This window comes from Zea mays, chromosome 2 (genome assembly GCF_902167145.1).
Source record: "Zea mays cultivar B73 chromosome 2, Zm-B73-REFERENCE-NAM-5.0, whole genome shotgun sequence".
NCBI classification, from domain to species: domain Eukaryota; kingdom Viridiplantae; phylum Streptophyta; class Magnoliopsida; order Poales; family Poaceae; genus Zea; species Zea mays.
The window spans coordinates 62,796,513-62,816,357 of NC_050097.1; positions in this window are offsets into that span (position 1 = coordinate 62,796,513).

Below are 19,845 nucleotides of genomic sequence, written 5' to 3' on the forward strand. Positions count from 1 at the left end.
CAGAACCTACCCCTAACTTAGAGATGTAGTGTAAAGTGGCCCATTTTGCATAACTCTTGTCATTTTTGTTTAAAGCCTAGCTTTTGTACTTTAAGCCTCAAATTCTTAAAACAAGCTAGAATAGCAAGTGACAACCCACTGTATTTTTTACAGAATTTTTGGAAATTATTAAAACACTGTCGTAGTTCAAACCTACACTAGAAACCCTGAATGGAAATTAAAGAAAGGAAAATGAATAATTGAAATTAATGTCGTCCTAAAACATTTATAACTTGCCCACTGAAATCTATAAAGACAAAACAAGTCCACTATGTTATCCTAAAAGAAAACCTAAGCTTAAAAGGTAATAAGTCTATGTATATATATACCACTAGAAGCCCCGCATAACCAGGAAACCCTAAGTTAATTCTTGACTTAGTTTCTTTTAGCTTAATGTTCTTAAATCTTGCATAATCATGACATACATGTTCATTGCATTTCGATAGACTGTAATCTTGCTGACGGAGAGTACATCCTCGTGCCGGAGCAAGGAGCTGCTCAGGAGGTAGCCCCAGATCCAGCACCCGAGCCTGCACCCGAGGACCTGTCTGCCACTGCTTTGGAAGGCAAGCCCCGGTTTTATGCATAACCTGTTATTTATGCTATTTTACTTCACTTAATGATTGTAGGATTGATTGTGCACTTAGGTGTAGGAATTGTTTGAAACCCTAGTTGCATGATCTTAGGAATCCTTTTGAAATGAATACTAGTATGACAGGTCGAGTAGTTGCTTTATTTAATTAGGATCTCGGTAGAAGACGAGTGATTTTTCTAGCACTCGCGCGAGATCAGGAAATTGATTGTACCCACTTTCACACTGTCATGATACTAGTTGGTGGACAACAATCCATGGGGATTGGTTGTTTACAAGATGGAAAATGGAATAAGGATTAACGTGCGGATACCTGTGTCAAGCGTTTGAACGTACTAAGCACATGCCGAGAAATATGGTAAATCGGTAAGCCTAGTACCTGATTGAACCTGGCAGTGGACTTTACCCCTCACGCGACCTGAGACGAGGTCTCCCATTCCGGTTATGGTGGGTACAAGTGCGGTCACTGCACGACGGCCAGTCGGGGTCAGTGAGGCATTGTACGCCAAGGCGGTGAGCCCTGATCTGCTGACGGGGAATCGATGGGGACGGTTGATGTGTGTGGGGACGGAGTGCCCCTGCATGTCGTGTGTTTAGGTTTACCTTGCAAGGATAAAAACTCGATTCGAATCGTCTGCTTCTCGCAGCTAATGAGACTACTTGATCCATTGTACTGCATTGAGTAACAAGTGGAAACATGATGAATTGATATAAGATGTTGATTGCTAATAATGCTTGCTACCATGTATGAATAGATAGTCCACTTTTAGCCTTAAGAGAGTCACACTTAATTTTGACCAAGTTAAAATCTTGATTTAGAAACTCAGCTAGTGCTTTTGGCAACCAAACCCCACAGCCAAACAGCTGCATGTCTAGAGGTAGAGGAGTAGACTCCTCACACCGGGTAAGTCTAGCTGAGTATTAGTATACTCAGCCTTGCTTGTGGCATAATTTTTTTTTACAGGTTCTCTGGAGGAAATGGTTGCTGGAGTGACTTGGCCGTCCATCTTGCCACCGGGTTGGACTGTCGAGTGGGACACTGCCTCGGCTGAGGAGGAGCATGAGGAGTGATGGGACAGGCTTCCCCATCTCTCCATTTATTTACCGTTAGTTCATTTCCGCTGCACTTCGAACAATGATGGTTACTTTTGCAAAAACTCCGATGATGATGATGGTGATGTAATAATTAAATACTCTGGCATGTATGGTTTTATGCTTTATTGTATTTGCTCTGTGACTCACCTTCGAGTGAGATTGTGGTACTTGATCCTGTCAGTGGCCGTGTCGGACTAGATCCGAGGGATTGACAGGTTATTCCCATTTCAGTGTGGTCTAGCCTCTAAGGCGGGGCTTAGGCACTTAAGTTGGAATAATTCGGGCAGTTCCGCCACAGCTGGTATCGGAGCTTGTACCACCACAGAGGAATCAATAAAACATGAATACCATCCTTTTCCAAAGTAAAACTTGATAGAAACAATGTTGGATAGATAGTAGGACGAGCAGGATAGACCTAGGACGTGAAGCCTTAGGATAATAGAAGGGTAGCTAGGTGGCTACGTAACTAGGCCCTACAGGCCACATTTACAGGATGGGAGTTCTTCCCTATTCCTTTTATCTTGTTGTGAGGCCGTTCAGGACGAGCATGCATGCATTCATAATTAAGCAAATGGATAACTGAGTAAAGGACTTAAAAATAAGATAACAACCAATTAGGTCCCCAGTGCCTTTTCATTTAACTAGAGAAGGGCTGAGTTTTATTTTCCCTTGTTCATTTTATAATTCTTTTTCTTTTACTTACGCTTAACCGTACACAGATGACTTCCCACGGATCCTCCGATGACGGAAATGCACTGACCCACACTGACGGACTTGCACGAGAGGGCTTTCCCCGCATTTTGTGGGAGGTACTTCAGGGGGCCGGATACACGACACCCCCCTCAGTACGCGGTGCAGCAGTTCGAGAAGCACCGAGTGCCTCGCTGTAGGGTGAGGATGACTTTGGAGCCTCATCCCCTGCAGCCAGGCTGGCGCTCTTTGGATTCCGAGTCTTTCGGATAACGAGCAGAGGACACGATCGAGGCGATCGCTCTGCATGGATTGACTACCTTCTGCGGATTCCATCCTTTGGAGCTGGCTACCCACCCCATTGGCTTGTTCCCCGCTGAGAGGGAGGACGACCCAATGTGGAAAGATCGGGTGGAGCATGCCAAGGACATCTGGACCATCTACCCAGGACAGACTGCGCACTTGACCGTACGGTGCATGAATGCGTTGTACCGTCTGCAGGTAATGCGCGGTGAGGCAATGTCCCACCTGATGGCACTGCTGGAGGCAACAAAGATTACATTGGACAACAGAGAGGAACTCGTGGTCGACTTGTCTCAAGAAATGGTGGAGAAGGACTTGCAGGTGGAGCAGCTATCCACTGATATTCAGGAGTTGGAGGAGCTGGTAGGCACCAGAGAGAACACCATCGAGGTTCTAGAGGATCAGCTCATTAACACTCAGCAGCAGCTCGCGGAGGCTAACGAGCACCTGGACATGCATCACCAGGAGATCCAGGACCAAGAGGCCAACGAGGACGTCGACATTGAGGGAGGAGATGAGCCTGCCTCTAGTGTGGACACTGCTGGCTCGGGAAGACCACCTTCCCCCGAGTCGAGTGTTGCTTCGTTCGCTCACTAGGTGTTCAGGATAGGCTTAGAAGTTGGATAGTCGGACTCCTCGCAGCTAGCTTAGCTTTTGCACCCTTGGGGTACTAGGCTAGATAGAGTTGAGTCATTTTGGAACAATTTGATGTAATCATGCTAAACTCTCTTGGAAGCTTGTTTGATGGATGTTGTCATCAGTCTAAATTTGGAAGAAAGAATTAGTGTCTTTTAAAAACCCTTTTGTTGAAGTCGGAGTCTATCATGTTGTTTTAACTTTGTCTCCGTGATAAAATCTTGAACTTGGAACAGTGGTGTTAAGTATGTATGTGGTTTTTCAGATGGCCGGGAGGCAGCGTCGTGGCCAGAACGAGCGCGTTCCTCCACCGCCGCCACCACCTCCCACTCTGCAGGAGCTCATGGCTCAGCAGAATGAGATCCTGAGGCAGCTGGCTCAACGTCAGCCACCACCTCAGCATTATGGTGGTGGAGACCATCAGCGTCACCCCGCGGCGGCTACATACCAGGAATTCCTTAGCACCCAGCCTCCATTGTTCACAAGGGCGGAGGACCCACTTGATGCAGATGTATGGTTGCGAGTGGTGGAATCCAAATTCCCACTGCTCCATGGAGCTTGCTCAGAGGTCACCAAAGTCAGGTTCGCCACCCAGCAGCTTCGCGGACCTGCAAGGACTTGGTAGGATCATTTTCTTGCTATGCAGCCAGAGGACCGAGAGGTGGAGTGGAGGGAGTTCAAGGCAGCTTTCCGAGGACACCATATACCAGCCGGGATTATGGACAGAAAGCTCAATGAGTTTTTGGCCCTCACCCAGGGCAACAGGACAGTGTTGCAGTATGCCCAGGCTTTTAATGACTTGTGCCAGTATGCTGGGTACCATGCAGATACAGATGAGAAGAAGAGAGACAGGTTCAGGAGGGGGCTCAGCACTAAGCTCCGTGACCGTCTCAACACCGTCAGGGCCAACAGTTACAATGAGTTGGTCAACATGGCTATCTCCCAAGAGGACTGCATTACAGCTAGACAGGCAGAGAAGAAGAGGAAGACCCCTGTGGCAGGACCCTCAGCTCAGCCACAGCGCTTCAGGATTGTGTCCGACACCCAGAGCAGGGGACCCCAGCAGCAGGGGCGATGGGTGATCCGACCTCAGCAGCAGCAGCAGCAGGCACCCAACCGCGCCCAGTTTCCAGCTCAGAGGAACAATCAGCAGCAGCAGAGGCAGGGGCAGAATGTCAATCAGAACCAAGGCAAGAGACAGAAGGTGCAAGTGAGGCAGGGCAGGCTGAACTTCACCACCATGGCTGATATTCCAGAGGGAGCACCCGTCATGACTGGTATCTTTACAGTTTTGAATTATCCTGCTATTATTCTATTTGATTCTGGTGCATCGCATAGTTTTATCAGTGCAAAATTTAGTGCCAAGTGCCAATTGCCTTTTCACCACACCAATGGAGGTATCACAATTTCAACACCAGGAGGCAGAGTTGCCACTTATCAAATCAACAGACACGTGCCCATAAAGTTTGGTAGTCTAATAATTAAAACCACCCTCCTCATTTTGGGGTTGGATAGTGTGGATACTATATTGGGAACTGACTGGTTGACCAGGCACCAAGCAGTTATTGATATTGCAGCCAGGGCCATTGAGGTGCACTCACCAACTTGTGGTGAAACCACACTCTATTTGCCTGACCAGGGTTGTACCCGTTCTTGTGCTTTCGTCATGATAAATTCCCCAGTGGAAAAGATCCCAGTGGTCCGTGACTATCCGGATGTTTTTCCGGAGGAATTGCCAGGGATGCCACCTGACCGAGATATTGAGTTCGCCATCGAATTGCAACCCGGGACTGCTCCTATCTCCAAGAGACCCTATAGGATGCCTCCCGCGGAATTGGCAGAATTGAAGAAACAATTGCAAGAATTGTTGGACAAGGGGTTTATTCGACCAAGCACTTCACCATGGGGATGTCCAGCATTATTTGTGAAGAAAAAGGATGAGAGTTTGAGGATGTGTGTTGACTACCGCCCTCTCAATGCGGTGACTATCAAGAACAAATACCCACTGCCCCGCATCGATGTTCTGTTCGATCAGTTGGTGGGAGCCAAGGTATTCTCCAAGATAGACCTTCGCTCAGGATACCATCAGATCAAGATCCGTGCCAGCGATATTCCCAAGACGGCTTTCTCTACCAGATATGGACTGTATGAGTTTCTGGTGATGCCTTTTGGGCTGACCAATGCCCCGGCTTATTTCATGTACTTGATGAACTCAGTATTTATGCCAGAATTAGACAAGTTCGTGGTCGTTTTCATTGATGATATACTAGTTTATTCCAAGAATGAAGATGAACATACTGAGCACCTGCACATCGTGCTTCAACGACTACGTGATCATCATCTTTATGCTAAGTTGTCTAAATGTGAGTTTTGGCTGAAGGAGATCAAATTCTTGGGTCATACAATTTCTCAGGATGGGATATCAGTTGATCCTGAGAATGTGCAGGAGGTGATGGATTGGAAGCCCCCAACTACAGTGAGGCAGATTCGGAGTTTTCTGGGATTGGCAGGGTATTATCGGCGATTTATTCCGGATTTCTCCAGAATTGCCAAGCCAATGACTGAACTGTTGAAGAAGGGAGTCAAATTTGAGTGGAGCCAAAAGTGTGAAGATGCCTTTCATACCTTGAGGCAGCATTTGACAACAGCCCTAGTGCTGGCCCAACCTGACAACACCAAGCCATTTGAAGTTTATTGTGATGCTTCTGGTACCGAATTGGGATGTGTCTTGATGCAAGAGAACAGAGTGATTGCTTATGCTTCCCGAGCACTCAGGCCCCATGAGCAGAACTACCCTACACATGATCTAGAATTGGCAGCTGTAGTTCATGCTCTAAAGATATGGAGACACTACTTGATGGGAGCTCACTGTAACATCTACACCGATCATAAGAGTCTCAAATACATCTTCACTCAAGCAGATCTGAACATGAGGCAAAGGAGATGGTTGGAGTTAATCAAGGACTATGATTTGGAGGTGCATTACCACCCAGGGAAGGCCAATGTTGTGGCAGATGCCTTGAGCAGAAAGGCCCAGTGCAATTGTATGAGCATGGATGTGGGAGTTACCACCCTGTGTGACGAGTTGTGCAAGCTGAACCTGGAAGTTGTTTCTTCGGGTGACCTAAGCTATATCTCGGTGGAGCCCACATTGCAAGAGCAGATAATCAGGGCACAGGTTGAGGATAAGGGTGTTCAGGTTATCAAGGATATGATCAAGCAAAAGGCAGAGAAATACAAGTGTTTCCGACAGGACAGCAAGGGAATTCTATGGTTTGGAGATCGATTGGTTGTTCCCAAGGACCCTGAGCTCAGAAAGAAGATACTGGATGAAGCTCACCTTTCCAAATTCTGCATGCACCCTGGTAGCAACAAGATGTACCATGATCTCAGATCTCTATATTGGTGGACTAGAATGAAAAGGGAAATTGCCAAGTACATATCCGAATGTGACACCTGCCAAAGAATTAAAGCTAGTCACTTGAAGGCAGCAGGCCCTTTGCAACCCCTTCCCATACCATCTTGGAAATGGGAGGACATTTGCATGGACTTCATAGTGAGATTACCCAATACCTCCAGACACCATGATTCTATTTGGGTTATCATGGACAGATTGACCAAGACTGCTCATTTCTTGCCAGTGCACACCACCCACAAGACAGAGAAGTACGCTGAAATTTATGTTGATCAGATAGTAAGATTGCATGGTATTCCAAAGACCATTATATCTGACAGAGGAGCACTGTTTGTGGCACGCTTTTGGGAGAAACTGCAAGAATCACTTGGGACCCAAGTAATCCGAAGCTCAGCATATCACCCTCAAACGGATGGCCAGACAGAAAGGGTGAACCAGATTTTGGAAGATATGTTGCGGGCATGTGCACTACACTACGGAAAGGATTGGGACAAGTGTCTTTCCTTGGCAGAGTTTTCTTACAATAACAGCTATTAGTCCAGTCTGAAGATGGCACCTTTTGAGGCATTATATGGGAGAAGGTGTAGGACCCCACTAAATTGGTCTCAAGCAGGAGAAAGGGAAATTTTTGGGCCGGATTTAGTACTCGAGGCAGAGGCAAAAGTCAGAGTTATTACCAAGAACTTGGAAGCTGCTCAGGCCAGGCAAAGGAGCTATCATGATAAGAGGCGGAAGCCTCTACAGTTTGAGGTGGGGGATCATGTCTATCTTAAGGTATCACCCACCAAGGGTGTCCAGAGATTCGGGATCAAGGGCAAGTTAGCTCCTCGCTACATTAGACCCTATGAGATCAAGGCAAGTTGTGGACCCGTAGCCTACCAATTGGAATTGCCACCTCACATGTCAGCAGTTCATAATGTGTTCCATGTATCTCAGCTGCGGAAATGTGTTCGTCTACCCACTGAAGTGCTACCAGAACCAGATATTGAGATAGAATCAGACTTGTCCTACCAAGAGTACCCCGTCAAGGTATTAGATCAAAAGGAGAGATCAACTCGGACAAGGTCGGTCAGAATGTACAAGGTTCAGTGGAGTCACCATTCAGCAGAAGAGGCTACATGGGAGACTGAGGATTTTCTACGCTCTCGCTTCCCCGACTTTCTGCCCAAAGGAGTCGGTATGTAACCCCAAAACCCCACCCCCACCTGCCCTTTGAATTCAATTATAAGAAAAACTTAGATAACAAGGATAGTCTAAGTTGTGGATTTAATTTAAGAAGGGCTTCCTTCTGAAGTTGCAAAGAGGATGACATTCGAAGAGCAGTTATTAAGAGAAACTTAAGTGTGAAGAAAAAACAACACCAGCACACCTTCAAGCACCCTCCAAGGGACTCTGCCTGAAATCTCGGGACGAGATTCCTTTAAGGGGGGAGGGCTGTAACACCCCAGGTGTTACCTTGGCTAGAGCCTACCTTGGCACTAGAAGCTGTGATCACAAGGGGGTAAAGGCTTAGGGCAACACATAAGAACTTGGGGATCAAGTGCTAATAAAGTTGCCAATGACATAAGAAGCATTACTCTAATCCTTGCACACTTACTACCTTGGATAAGAGGGGAGAAGAACCCTAGACCTCTCCTAAACCCTATCTCCCAAAACCCTAGGTAAGAAGGGAAAGAGAGTGAACAAGTGTGCAAAGCATGAGTAAATTTTACCCAAACCTTAACTAACCTAGTAACCATCAATTAGGGGAGGGGAATATTGAAAAAGGCCCTTGGAGAAACCCCAATTCAAATCTCCAAGTGGAGAGAGAGCTAGAGCTCTCTATTTCCCTCTAAGTCAAATTCTAACCCTAAGTTAAAGTTCAACCGTGTTCACTTTGAAGATGGCGCCAAAACCACTTGGGTTCTATACCAAAAATGTGGTATACCACTTAAGGCACCCCCTGGAAAAAGTGGAAGCCGAGACTCGGACGTTTGACAGCTCTTGACATCAGTTTTGTCGCAATGTGGGCAGTGAGACAAGCCAGATTTGGTGCCCGTCTATCTCCTGATCTAGGGCGTATCCTCCATTGGAACTCACACATGTGAGATAGCCCTAGGTGCCAGGAAGAGGTCTGCGCCGGATTCATGGCAAGATTCGCATGTTTGCGATCTCTGGAGACGTTTGAACAATGGAAGAAACACACCTCCACGTGTTCGACGCCTTCTGCCCGCGCCAGAGCACGCTCGCGTGCGCCCCCGCATGCCCAGCGCCGCGCCCGAGCCAAGCCAACGCCATGGCCCACGCCCGCGCTTATAAAACCCTCCCAGACTTAGATTGTACCCTTCCGCGCACCCTCAAACCTCACCGGAGTCTAGATCGTCGCCGTTTGCCCGTGCGCAGCGAGTCAGCGGCCGCCCAATCCCTCTGCCACCGTAGACCGGCCAGTGGAGCCATTCCCAACTCCGTCCAGCCCTCGGAGAAGACTGTGCACACCTCCGTGAGGCTCCCCGAGCGAGGAATCGGAGTTTGCTTCGCTGGAGAGGCCAGTCCACGCTCGCCGGAGCTCTCAACCCCGCCGGAGTACGTGGACCGGGTAAACCACTCCACCATCCTTCGATTCCTTGTGCACACGGTCGCTACGTTACCCCGTGAAGCTCACCATGCCCTCGGATTGAACCAGTTCGCCGTGGTTTGGCCGGTATACTCGCCGCCGACGAGGACACCCGCCTGCACGCGTGGACCGGGCGATTCCGGCCATCCCTGACGTCAAGTCGTACCTCGACGTGACCGCCAGAGTCTCCTCGAGCCAACCCCACCCTTCGCCGGACCTCCCTCGCCGCCGGTAAGCCGCGCCACCCTTTTCTTTCCCGCGGTTACTGTTTGCATAAGGGGAAGGACTGCGGGTGAGAGGGAGAGAAGGTTAGGGGTTTTTTTGAAATGTCAGAGACACAGGGGAATAGTGGCGCGAGGATAGATTTGCGCAAGTTAATTTAGTTTAAACCCAGGAACCTCGGTGTAAACTGTTTTTCCAGAAAACCTTTATTAAATCTGTTTTTAAATTGGACAGAAACTTTGAAAAAGCATAACTTCTGTTTAATTCATCCAAATTTGGTCAAACCAATTTAGTCAGACTCTAAATAATGTAACCTACTTAAGAAAAATATAAAACCCCCTATGTACTATAGAAAACTTTAAAGCTCTGATTTAATTATAGTTTTGACCAAAAGCTTAATAATAGGGCCAAAATTAGTTGCACTATTTGACTAGGGTTAGAAAAATTTTGAGAAGTTTGTATCTACCTACTAAACCAAATAAAAATGCTAAACCTCTCTGTCCACTCCATTTAAGTTAGTTTTACCCCTTATTCTATAATATGCTTAAGGATAAGGAAAATAGAAAATGTAAGTTAATTAATGAACCAGAGAGTACCTCTATTTTTGTTAGGTTACTTATTCAATATAGTTCACTGGAAAAATATATCATACCCTGTTTTAGTGTAAAATAAGTAGGATCCCTTTTGTTTTAATAAAACAAGTGAAACTTAGAAAAACTCTACAAAAATAACCCCAATGTAAAAACACCCCCACCCTTGGGATAACTAATGTTTTGTTATTAAGAACTTAGGAAAAATGGGAGATCTGCTGTTTGGCATTTTTCAAATAATAATGTAGTAGAAAGTGCCTTTTTGACATTTAACTTAAGAAAATCCTAACTAAATAACCACCACTTAGTTTTCTGTGATTTTTAGCACAGAGGCCTATTATTACTATGGGATGCCAGCAAAAATAACCTTTAGGACAGAACCTACCCCTAACTTAGAGATGTAGTGTAAAGTGGCCCATTTTGCATAACTCTTGTCATTTTTGTTTAAAGCCTAGCTTTTGTACTTTAAGCCTCAAATTCTTAAAACAAGCTAGAATAGCAAGTGACAACCCACTGTATTTTTTACGGAATTTTTGGAAATTATTAAAACACTGTCGTAGTTCAAACCTACACTAGAAACCCTGAATGGAAATTAAAGAAAGGAAAATGAATAATGGAAATTAATGTCGTCCTAAAACCTTTATAACTTGCCCACTGAAATCTATAAAGACAAAACAAGTCCACTATGTTATCCTAAAAGAAAACCTATGCTTAAAAGGTAATAAGTCTATGTATATATATACCACTAGAAGCCCCGCATAACCAGGAAACCCTAAGTTAATTCTTGACTTAGTTTCTTTTAGCTTAATGTTCTTAAATCTTGCATAATCATGACATACATGTTCATTGCATTTCGATAGACTGTAATCTTGCTGACGGAGAGTACATCCTCGTGCCGGAGCAAGGAGCTGCTCAGGAGGTAGCCCCAGATCCAGCACCCGAGCCTGCACCCGAGGACCTGTCTGCCACTGCTTTGGAAGGCAAGCCCCGGTTTTATGCATAACCTGTTATTTATGCTATTTTACTTCACTTAATGATTGTAGGATTGATTGTGCACTTAGGTGTAGGAATTGTTTGAAACCCTAGTTGCATGATCTTAGGAATCCTTTTGAAATGAATACTAGTATGACAGGTCGAGTAGTTGCTTTATTTAATTAGGATCTCGGTAGAAGACGAGTGATTTTTCTAGCACTCGTGCGAGATCAGGAAATTGATTGTACCCACTTTCACACTGTCATGATACTAGTTGGTGGACAACAATCCATGGGGATTGGTTGTTTACGAGATGGAAAATGGAATAAGGATTAACGTGCGGATACCTGTGTCAAGCGTTTGAACGTACTAAGCACATGCCGAGAAATATGGTAAATCGGTAAGCCTAGTACCTGATTGAACCTGGCAGTGGACTTTACCCCTCACGCGACCTGAGACGAGGTCTCCCATTCTGGTTATGGTGGGTACAAGTGCGGTCACTGCACGACGGCCAGTCGGGGTCAGTGAGGCATTGTACGCCAAGGCGGTGAGCCCTGATCTGCTGACGGGGAATCGATGGGGACGGTTGATGTGTGTGGGGACGGAGTGCCCCTGCATGTCGTGTGTTTAGGTTTACCTTGCAAGGATAAAAACTCGATTCGAATCGTCTGCTTCTCGCAGCTAATGAGACTGCTTGATCCATTGTACTGCATTGAGTAACAAGTGGAAACATGATGAATTGATATAAGATGTTGATTGCTAATAATGCTTGCTACCATGTATGAATAGATAGTCCACTTTTAGCCTTAAGAGAGTCACACTTAATTTTGACCAAGTTAAAATCTTGATTTAGAAACTCAGCTAGTGCTTTTGGCAACCAAACCCCACAACCAAACAGCTGCATGTCTAGAGGTAGAGGAGTAGACTCCTCACACCGGGTAAGTCTAGCTGAGTATTAGTATACTCAGCCTTGCTTGTGGCATAATTTTTTTTATAGGTTCTCTGGAGGAAATGGTTGCTGGAGTGACTTGGCCGTCCATCTTGCCACCGGGTTGGACTGTCGAGTGGGACCCTGCCTCGGCTGAGGAGGAGCATGAGGAGTGATGGGACAGGCTTCCCCATCTCTCCATTTATTTACCGTTAGTTCATTTCCGCTGCACTTCGAACAATGATGGTTACTTTTGCAAAAACTCCGATGATGATGATGGTGATGTAATAATTAAATACTCTGGCATGTATGGTTTTATGCTTTATTGTATTTGCTCTGTGACTCACCTTCGAGTGAGATTGTGGTACTTGATCCTGTCAGTGGCCGTGTCGGACTAGATCCGAGGGATTGATGGGTTATTCCCATTTAAGTGTGGTCTAGCCTCTAAGGCGGGGCTTAGGCACTTAAGTTGGAATAATCTGGGCAGTTCCGCCACACTGACGCCGCTAGAATTGTCCGCACCTGCGAAGGGTGTCAATTCTATGCGAAGCAGACCCACTTGCCCGATCAGGCTCTGCAGACGATACCCATCACCTGGCCCTTTGCTGTGTGGGGTCTGGACCTCGTCGGCCCCTTGCAGAAGGCGCCCGGGGGCTACACGCACCTGCTGGTCGCCATCGACAAATTCTCCTAGTGGATCGAGGTCCGACCTCTAAACAGCATCAGGTCCGAGCAGGCGGTGGCGTTCTTCACCAACATCATCCATCGCTTCGGGGTCCCGAACTCCATCATCACCGACAACGGCACCCAGTTCACCGGCAGAAAATTCTTGGACTTCTGCGAGGATCACCACATCCGGGTGGACTGGGCCGACGTGGCTCATCCCATGTCGAATGGGCAAGTAGAGCGTGCCAACGGCATGATTCTACAAGGGCTCAAGCCTCGGATTTACAACGACCTCAACAAGTTCGGCAAGCGATGGATGAAGGAACTCCCCTCGGTGGTCTGGAGCCTGAGGACAACGCCGAGCCGAGCCACGGGTTTCACGCCGTTCTTCCTGGTCTACGGGGCCGAGGCCGTCTTGCCCACTGACCTGGAATACGGCTCCCCGAGGACGAGGGCCTACAGCGATCAAAGCAACCAAGCTAGCCGAGAAGACTCGCTGGACCAGCTGGAAGAGGCTCGGGACAAGGCCTTACTACACTCGGCGCGGTACCAGCAGTCCCTGCGACGCTACCACGCCCGAGGGGTCCGGCCCCGAGACCTCCAGGTGGGCGACCTGGTGCTTCGGCTGCGGCAAGACGCCCGAGGGAGGCACAAGCTCACGCCCCCCTGGGAGGGGCCATTCGTCATCGCCAAAGTTCTGAAGCCCGGAACGTACAAGCTGGCCAACAGTCAAGGCGAGGTCTACGGCAACGCTTGGAACATCCAACAGCTACGTCGCTTCTACCCTTAAGATGTTTTCAAGTTGTTCATATACCTCGCACCCACGCAAAGTTTAGTCATCAAGGAAGGGTCGGCCTCGCCTCGGCAAAGCCCGACCCTCCCTCGGGGGCTAAAAGGGGGGGAACCCCCTCTGCGTTGAAATTTTCCTCGAAAAAAGATCTCTTCTGCCAGAATATCTTTCGTGCTTTCTGACTACTTCGAAAAGTGGATCCTGAAAACGACGGAGTACACGTAAGCAGCCAAGGCTGACCGAGCCGAGGGACTCCTACGCCTCCGGGATACGGATACCTCACTCATCACCTTCTGCGATAAATAACTCGCGTTCGGATAAAGTGATTCCGCGGACCGAACAAGTCTTCATGTTCGGAAGCTCTTCTGCCGAAGCGATCCTTCGAGCCTTCTCGACTGAGTCGGTGACAGGGCCTCATGGACGGGTGAAAGTGCGCGTAAGCGGCAAGACCGACCGAGCCGAGGGACTCCCACGCCTCCGGGATACGGATACCTCACTCATCACCTTCCGCGAGAAGCAACTCTCGCTCGCACAAACATCCCTGTTACCGACAAAAAAGTCCAGATACTCGAAACAAGAGGAAAGGAGACGCAGCTTTACAACACAGCGAGGGTGTGTATTCTGGCCTCGGCGGCCGCAGAAGGCACACGCTACAAGACACTCTGATCCTGCAGGCTCGGGTCTTGACGCCGGAAGGGGGCAGCAGCACCCTCGGCATCGACGACACCTTCAGCGAGGTCCGACCTAGCCTCGGACGGCGACGCGGTCCGAGGATCTCCACTCTGGAGGACGACGTCATCGCCATGCCCGGGCAATCGCTGCCAGGGACTTCTCCGGGAATCCGGCCCGAGCAGGCGGCTCGGCCGGTTACCCCTGGGGCCTCGGCCAACCATCTTCCAAGGGCGCCAGCCCGACCCGAGGCCTCGGCTGATCAACTCCGGCGTCGGTCCCGCTAACGGACAACCCGGTTAGGCTCCGGCCAACCAGGTTTAATTTTCGAGCCAACTCCGCCTCTGTTCATGCTGATATCGCTACCCCTGGCCTCGGCTCGTCGAAGAGCGGCCAAGGGGTCCCTTTAACTAAGCTAGAGGATCCTCAGACAACAAGGCCGACCGAGCCGAGGGACTCCTACGCCTCCGGGATACGGATACCTCACTCGTCACCTTGACACGGGGCGACTCATGCTTGGTGAAGCGGTTCAGATAATCAACAGGCGAGTCTTAGTGCTCGAAAATGAGGGAAAAACACGGCTCCGTGCCAAAATTACATACATGTTCAGGCCTCGACAGCCACGATGAACAAAAACACTGGCATTCAAAGTGCCATTACAAACGGAACTCTGGTTCCCCCTCCGCAGGTACGAACAACCCCACTCGATAGGGGAGGGCCTGCGGAGCAACAGAAGACCGACGAACGGCACGCCGTCACTCGCTCCAGCAGCAGCGACGACGACTTCTGCTCCGGGGGGCCGAACAGCGGTAGCACTGACCTCAGGGCGGATGCTGCTGCCAGGAGGCCCCCGCCCATGCCCAAACTCGTGAGGCAAGGACGGGCAGAAGGCCGTAGAGTTGGAGGTCGGTCCGTGGCCGGCCCTGGCTATCTCGCCGGCGGAAGAACCTCTTCCAGCTGCCGTGGCAAACGCCGGCGCCGCGAGCGGCTCCGAAGCCACTCGCGTCCGAGAGCCAGGCACGGTGCAGCTGCCGGCGCCACGGACGACGACCGCCCTTCCCTCCGATCACTGAGTGAAGGAGCGGGCCACCGCCCACGCAGGGGCCGACCCCAACTCGGCACACTCCCCTCCCCAGCCCTGGTGATGAAAATCCTTGAGGCTGAGGGAGGGGCAGAGGCCGCAGCCCGGCTCGCTTTCCCCACCATCAAGCTGGAGGTCACCATCTTAGGTGACCACCGGCGGAGGGGTGCAGCTGGGCTGCATGATGAAAATCCTTGAAGCCGAACGATGGCTGAAAGGTACCAACTCCCACGGAGTTGTGTTCCTCCAACGATGAGGCGAAAAGACGGCGGGTATCCCCCATTCGGGGGCTTGGAAGGTGGAAAGACACGATGCATAAGGGAGCGAGAAGACATGGTCGCCTTCCGAAAGGGGTCGCCCTCCTTTTAAAGGCAACTCTCCCTACTTGCGCCCCCAACCGTCACGGGCTGAGTCTTCTCCAACACGCTCCAAGGCCCTCCCCTGCGGCGCGGGGGCTGGGTCCCGCATGTCATGCAAGCTGGCTCAGAGCAGAAGAAGCCAAACCGCCGCGCGTGGTGCACACGACCGCCCAGCGGTTACAAGTGACCCTCCACTTTTGCCCAGACCAACGGGCGAAAGAGGCGGGCAGCCATGCAGGCGGCATGCAACCGCGCCAAGTGGACGCGCTTCTCCGACTCCCGACACGCCCAGCATGGAGGCCCAGACCCACGCGTCACGCAACCGGCGCGCCGGATGCTTCATGCAAGCAACTGCACCGCCACTTGCGCCACCACCGCGCCTCCTCGATTGCGGAACCAATACCGCGACTCGAGGCGACCCAGCGCACGACCCAGCAGCGCCAGCCTGGCGCGGCGGTCAATGCGGCCAAAAGTGGGCCGGCAGTAATGACGGTGGCAGGCGGGCGGGAGCAGCGGTCACGTCGTCAGCCAAGCTCACGTCCCATCCGGGGCAGCAAGAGAACCCCCTCTCACGGCGTGAAAACAACGTGCCCGTGATCTGTTCCTCGAACGGCTCGCGCACGCGCAACGGCCGCCCCGCCAACCACTCGCCCCGTCGCATTAACTCTGCGGCGGGACAGGCGGCGCTTCTGGCAGGAGCAGCGGGCGACGCTTCGCCTTCGCCGTAATAACCGCGCCAAAAAAGGTACGCCGCGTCGTTCGATTTCGTATCCTTTTCCTTTTTTCCTCTTTCTCTATCTCTTGCAACAGGGACCGGGAAAGGGGGATACCCCGAAAAGGATCCTTCCCCGTGAAGGAACCAGGCTCCGAGCCTCCTTACTGATCAGAGGTTCGAAGGCTGGCCCCCCGAAGGGTTCAACAGTCGCCTCAGATCGCGTGGGCCCTACACCCACTACTGGTCAGAGGTTCGAAGGCCGGCCCCCCGAAGGGTTCCACGGCCGCCTCAGGCTACTCGGGCTCCGTGCCCATTACTGATCAGGGGTTCGAAGGCTGGCCCCCGAAGGGTTCACAGCCGCCTCAGATGCCGAGCGAGGGATGACCATGGGTACGTTCGATACATAACCAAGGCTCGGGCTGCGCTCCCGAGGTACCCTAGGACATTTCCGAGACCAGCGGGAGCGATCTTGTAACGGAATCCCATCAGAGGGAGGCATCGAGCCCTCGGACCCCGTCGCCAGGGGACCGGGTCCGGCAGATCACCCGCAGGTACTTTTGGGCGTGCCTCTGGGCCCCTAGCCGACCCCTAACGAACGGGGCACGGACGTCCACTCGGATTACCCGCTTGCAGCTCACCGGAGACACCATGTTCGGCGCCCATCGAGGGCAACATGGCGCTTTCCCCCCCTCCTCCTTGCGGAAAGGCGACGCAGGGGCGTATGTAAAAAAGCCGAGTCTGTCCCTGATCGCCCTCTCGCCCTGTGCGGAGGCTCGGGGGCTGCTCTCGCAAACCCGGCTCCGGCCGAACCGTTGACAGCGTCAACATACCAGCCCGAGAACTTGGGCCCCGACCGTACACCCGGGCTACGGCCAGTTCGCATGAGGGAACAACCAGACCAGCCGAAGCATTACGCGAGGCATTAAGACCTCGGAGGAGTGAAACCACTCCTCCGAGGCCTCGGGGGCTACACCCGGCGGGTGCGCTCGCGCGCACCCACCGGAACAAAATGCAACCGAGAAAGGCTGGTCCCCTTGCAAAAAAGTGCGACGAAAGCCTCCAAGCGAGTGCTAACACTCCCTTCGAGGCTCGGGGGCTACTGTCGGGGACCATAATTAGGGGTACCCTCAAGACTCCTAATTCTCAGCTGGTAAACCCCATCAGCATAAAGCTGCAAAGGCCTGATGGGTGCGATTAAGTCAGGGATCAGTCCATTCGAGTGACTCGATCATGCCTCGCCCGAGCCTAGCCTCGGACAAGGGCAGCCGACCCCGGAGGATTTCCGTCTCGCCCGAGGCCCCCCTCCGACGGTGAACATATTTCCGGCTCGCCCGAGGCCCTGCCTTCGCTAAGAAGCAACCCTGACTAAATCGCCGCGCCGACCGACCAAATCGCAGGAGCATTTAACGCAAAGGTGGCCTGACACCTTTATCCTGACGCACGCCCCCCGGCAGAGCCGAAGTGTCCGCCGTCACTTCGCCGCTCCACTAACCGGCCTGACAGAAGGACAGCGCCGCCTGCGCCACTCCGACTACAGCGTCACTTGGCAGAGTGAGACTGACAGGCAGTCAGGCCCTGCCAAAGGCACCATAGGAAGCTCCGCTCCGCCCGACCCAGGGCTCGGACTCGGGCTCAGTCCCGGAAGACGGCGAACTTCGCTCCGCCCGACCCAGGGCTCGGACTCGGGCTCAGTCCCGGAAGACGGCGAACTCCGCTCCGCCCGACCCAGGGCTCGGACTCGGGCTCAGCCCCAGAAGATGACGAACTCCGCTTCGCCCGACCCCAGGGCTCGGACTCCGCCCTAGCCTCTGCCGACGACCTCCGCCTCGCCCGACCCAGGGGCTCGGACTCGGCCTCGGCCATGGAAGACAGACTCGACCTCGGCTTCGGAGGAGCCTCCGCATCGCCCGACCTAGGGCGCAGGCCAACCACGTCAACAGGAGGCGCCATCATCACCCTACCCCGAGCTGACTCGGGCCGCAGGGAACAAGACCGGTGTCCCATCTGGCTAGCTCCGCCAGATAGGCAATGATGGCGCCCTGCATACTTTGTGACGACGGCGGCTCTCAGCCCCCTTACGGAAGCAAGAGGACGTCAGCAAGGGCCCAACCGCTCCGACAGCTGTCTCTCCGCCAGGCTCCGTCGCTCCTCCGACGGCCACAACATCACACCAGCTGGGTGCCAAAATCTCTCCGGCTGCCACATCGGCATGTACTTAGGGCGCTAGCTCTCCCCCGCTAGACACGTAGCACTCTGCTACGCCCCCATTGTACACCTGGATCCTCTCCTTACGCCTATAAAAGGAAGGACCAGGGCCCTCTTAGAGAGGGTTGGCCGCGCGGGGACGAGGACGAGACAGGCGCTCTCTTGGGGCCGCTCGCTTCCCTCTCCCGCGTGGACGCTTGTAAACCCCTACTGCAAGCGCACCCGACCTGGGCGCGGGACGAACACGAAGGCCGCGGGATTCCCACCTCTCTCACGCCGGTCTCCGGCCGCCTCGCTCCTTCCCCCCTTCGTGCTCGCCCTCGCGCTCGACCCATCTGGGCTGGGGCACGCGGCGACACTCACTCGTCGGCCCGAGGGACCCCCCGGTCTCGAAACGCCGACACTACCAAAATAAACCTCCACGCCATCAAAGTGAGATAACCTAGAGGTATCCATCCTTCCCTCCATAGATAGCGTCGGCTCAACAATGATTAAGCCAAAAGTTCCAATTCAAGCCACCGGCTCTAATACCACTTGTTAAGAACGATGACACCAAAGAAAAGGTGAATTAAGTAATCTAATTTTTCCTCTTAATCTAAGGGTTCTAATTTTATCCTAGTCAAAACCTACACAATAAAACTAGGATATCTTGTGCAACTACGGTTTTGACTAGGTGTTGCTATCCCGGCTGCAAAGTCGTTATGCAACATAGGTTCCAAGCCTATCTACTAGACAATAACTAAGCTAGAAAGATAAAGTGTAAATTCAAAGTAACATAATATAAATGTGAAAGATTAAGTGTGATAGAGACACAAACTTTCATTGATGCGTCAATATTTTTTCTAAGGTATCGAGAAGGGCACAAGCTTTCCCCTAATATTCATTGGAGCCTCACACATGAGAACGACCACATGGGGTGACTCCATGGATAGCCACATGCTTTCTCCACATGCAAGTGGTGCTCTAGTTGTGTCTTCTTCCAAATGCTCTTGCCATCTCCAGTATTGAATTTTTGACTGAAACGACACAAACCATATTCCCTCTAGTACACGGTGTCGACCAAACCACAAAAGGAGTTGATGTGATCTCGTGAGACTTATAACCCCTCCCGATGCAACTATTATAATAAGCATTCAAGCATCAAGGGGTCATAGGTGTGTCTAACCTCACTTCTAATCACTAGGACTAAACCTAGAGCAAGCGATAATGATAGCGATCTAACTAACTTAAGCACTCCACAAAGCACATATGCAATCACCATATGATTCCTTAAGCACTTGGGTGT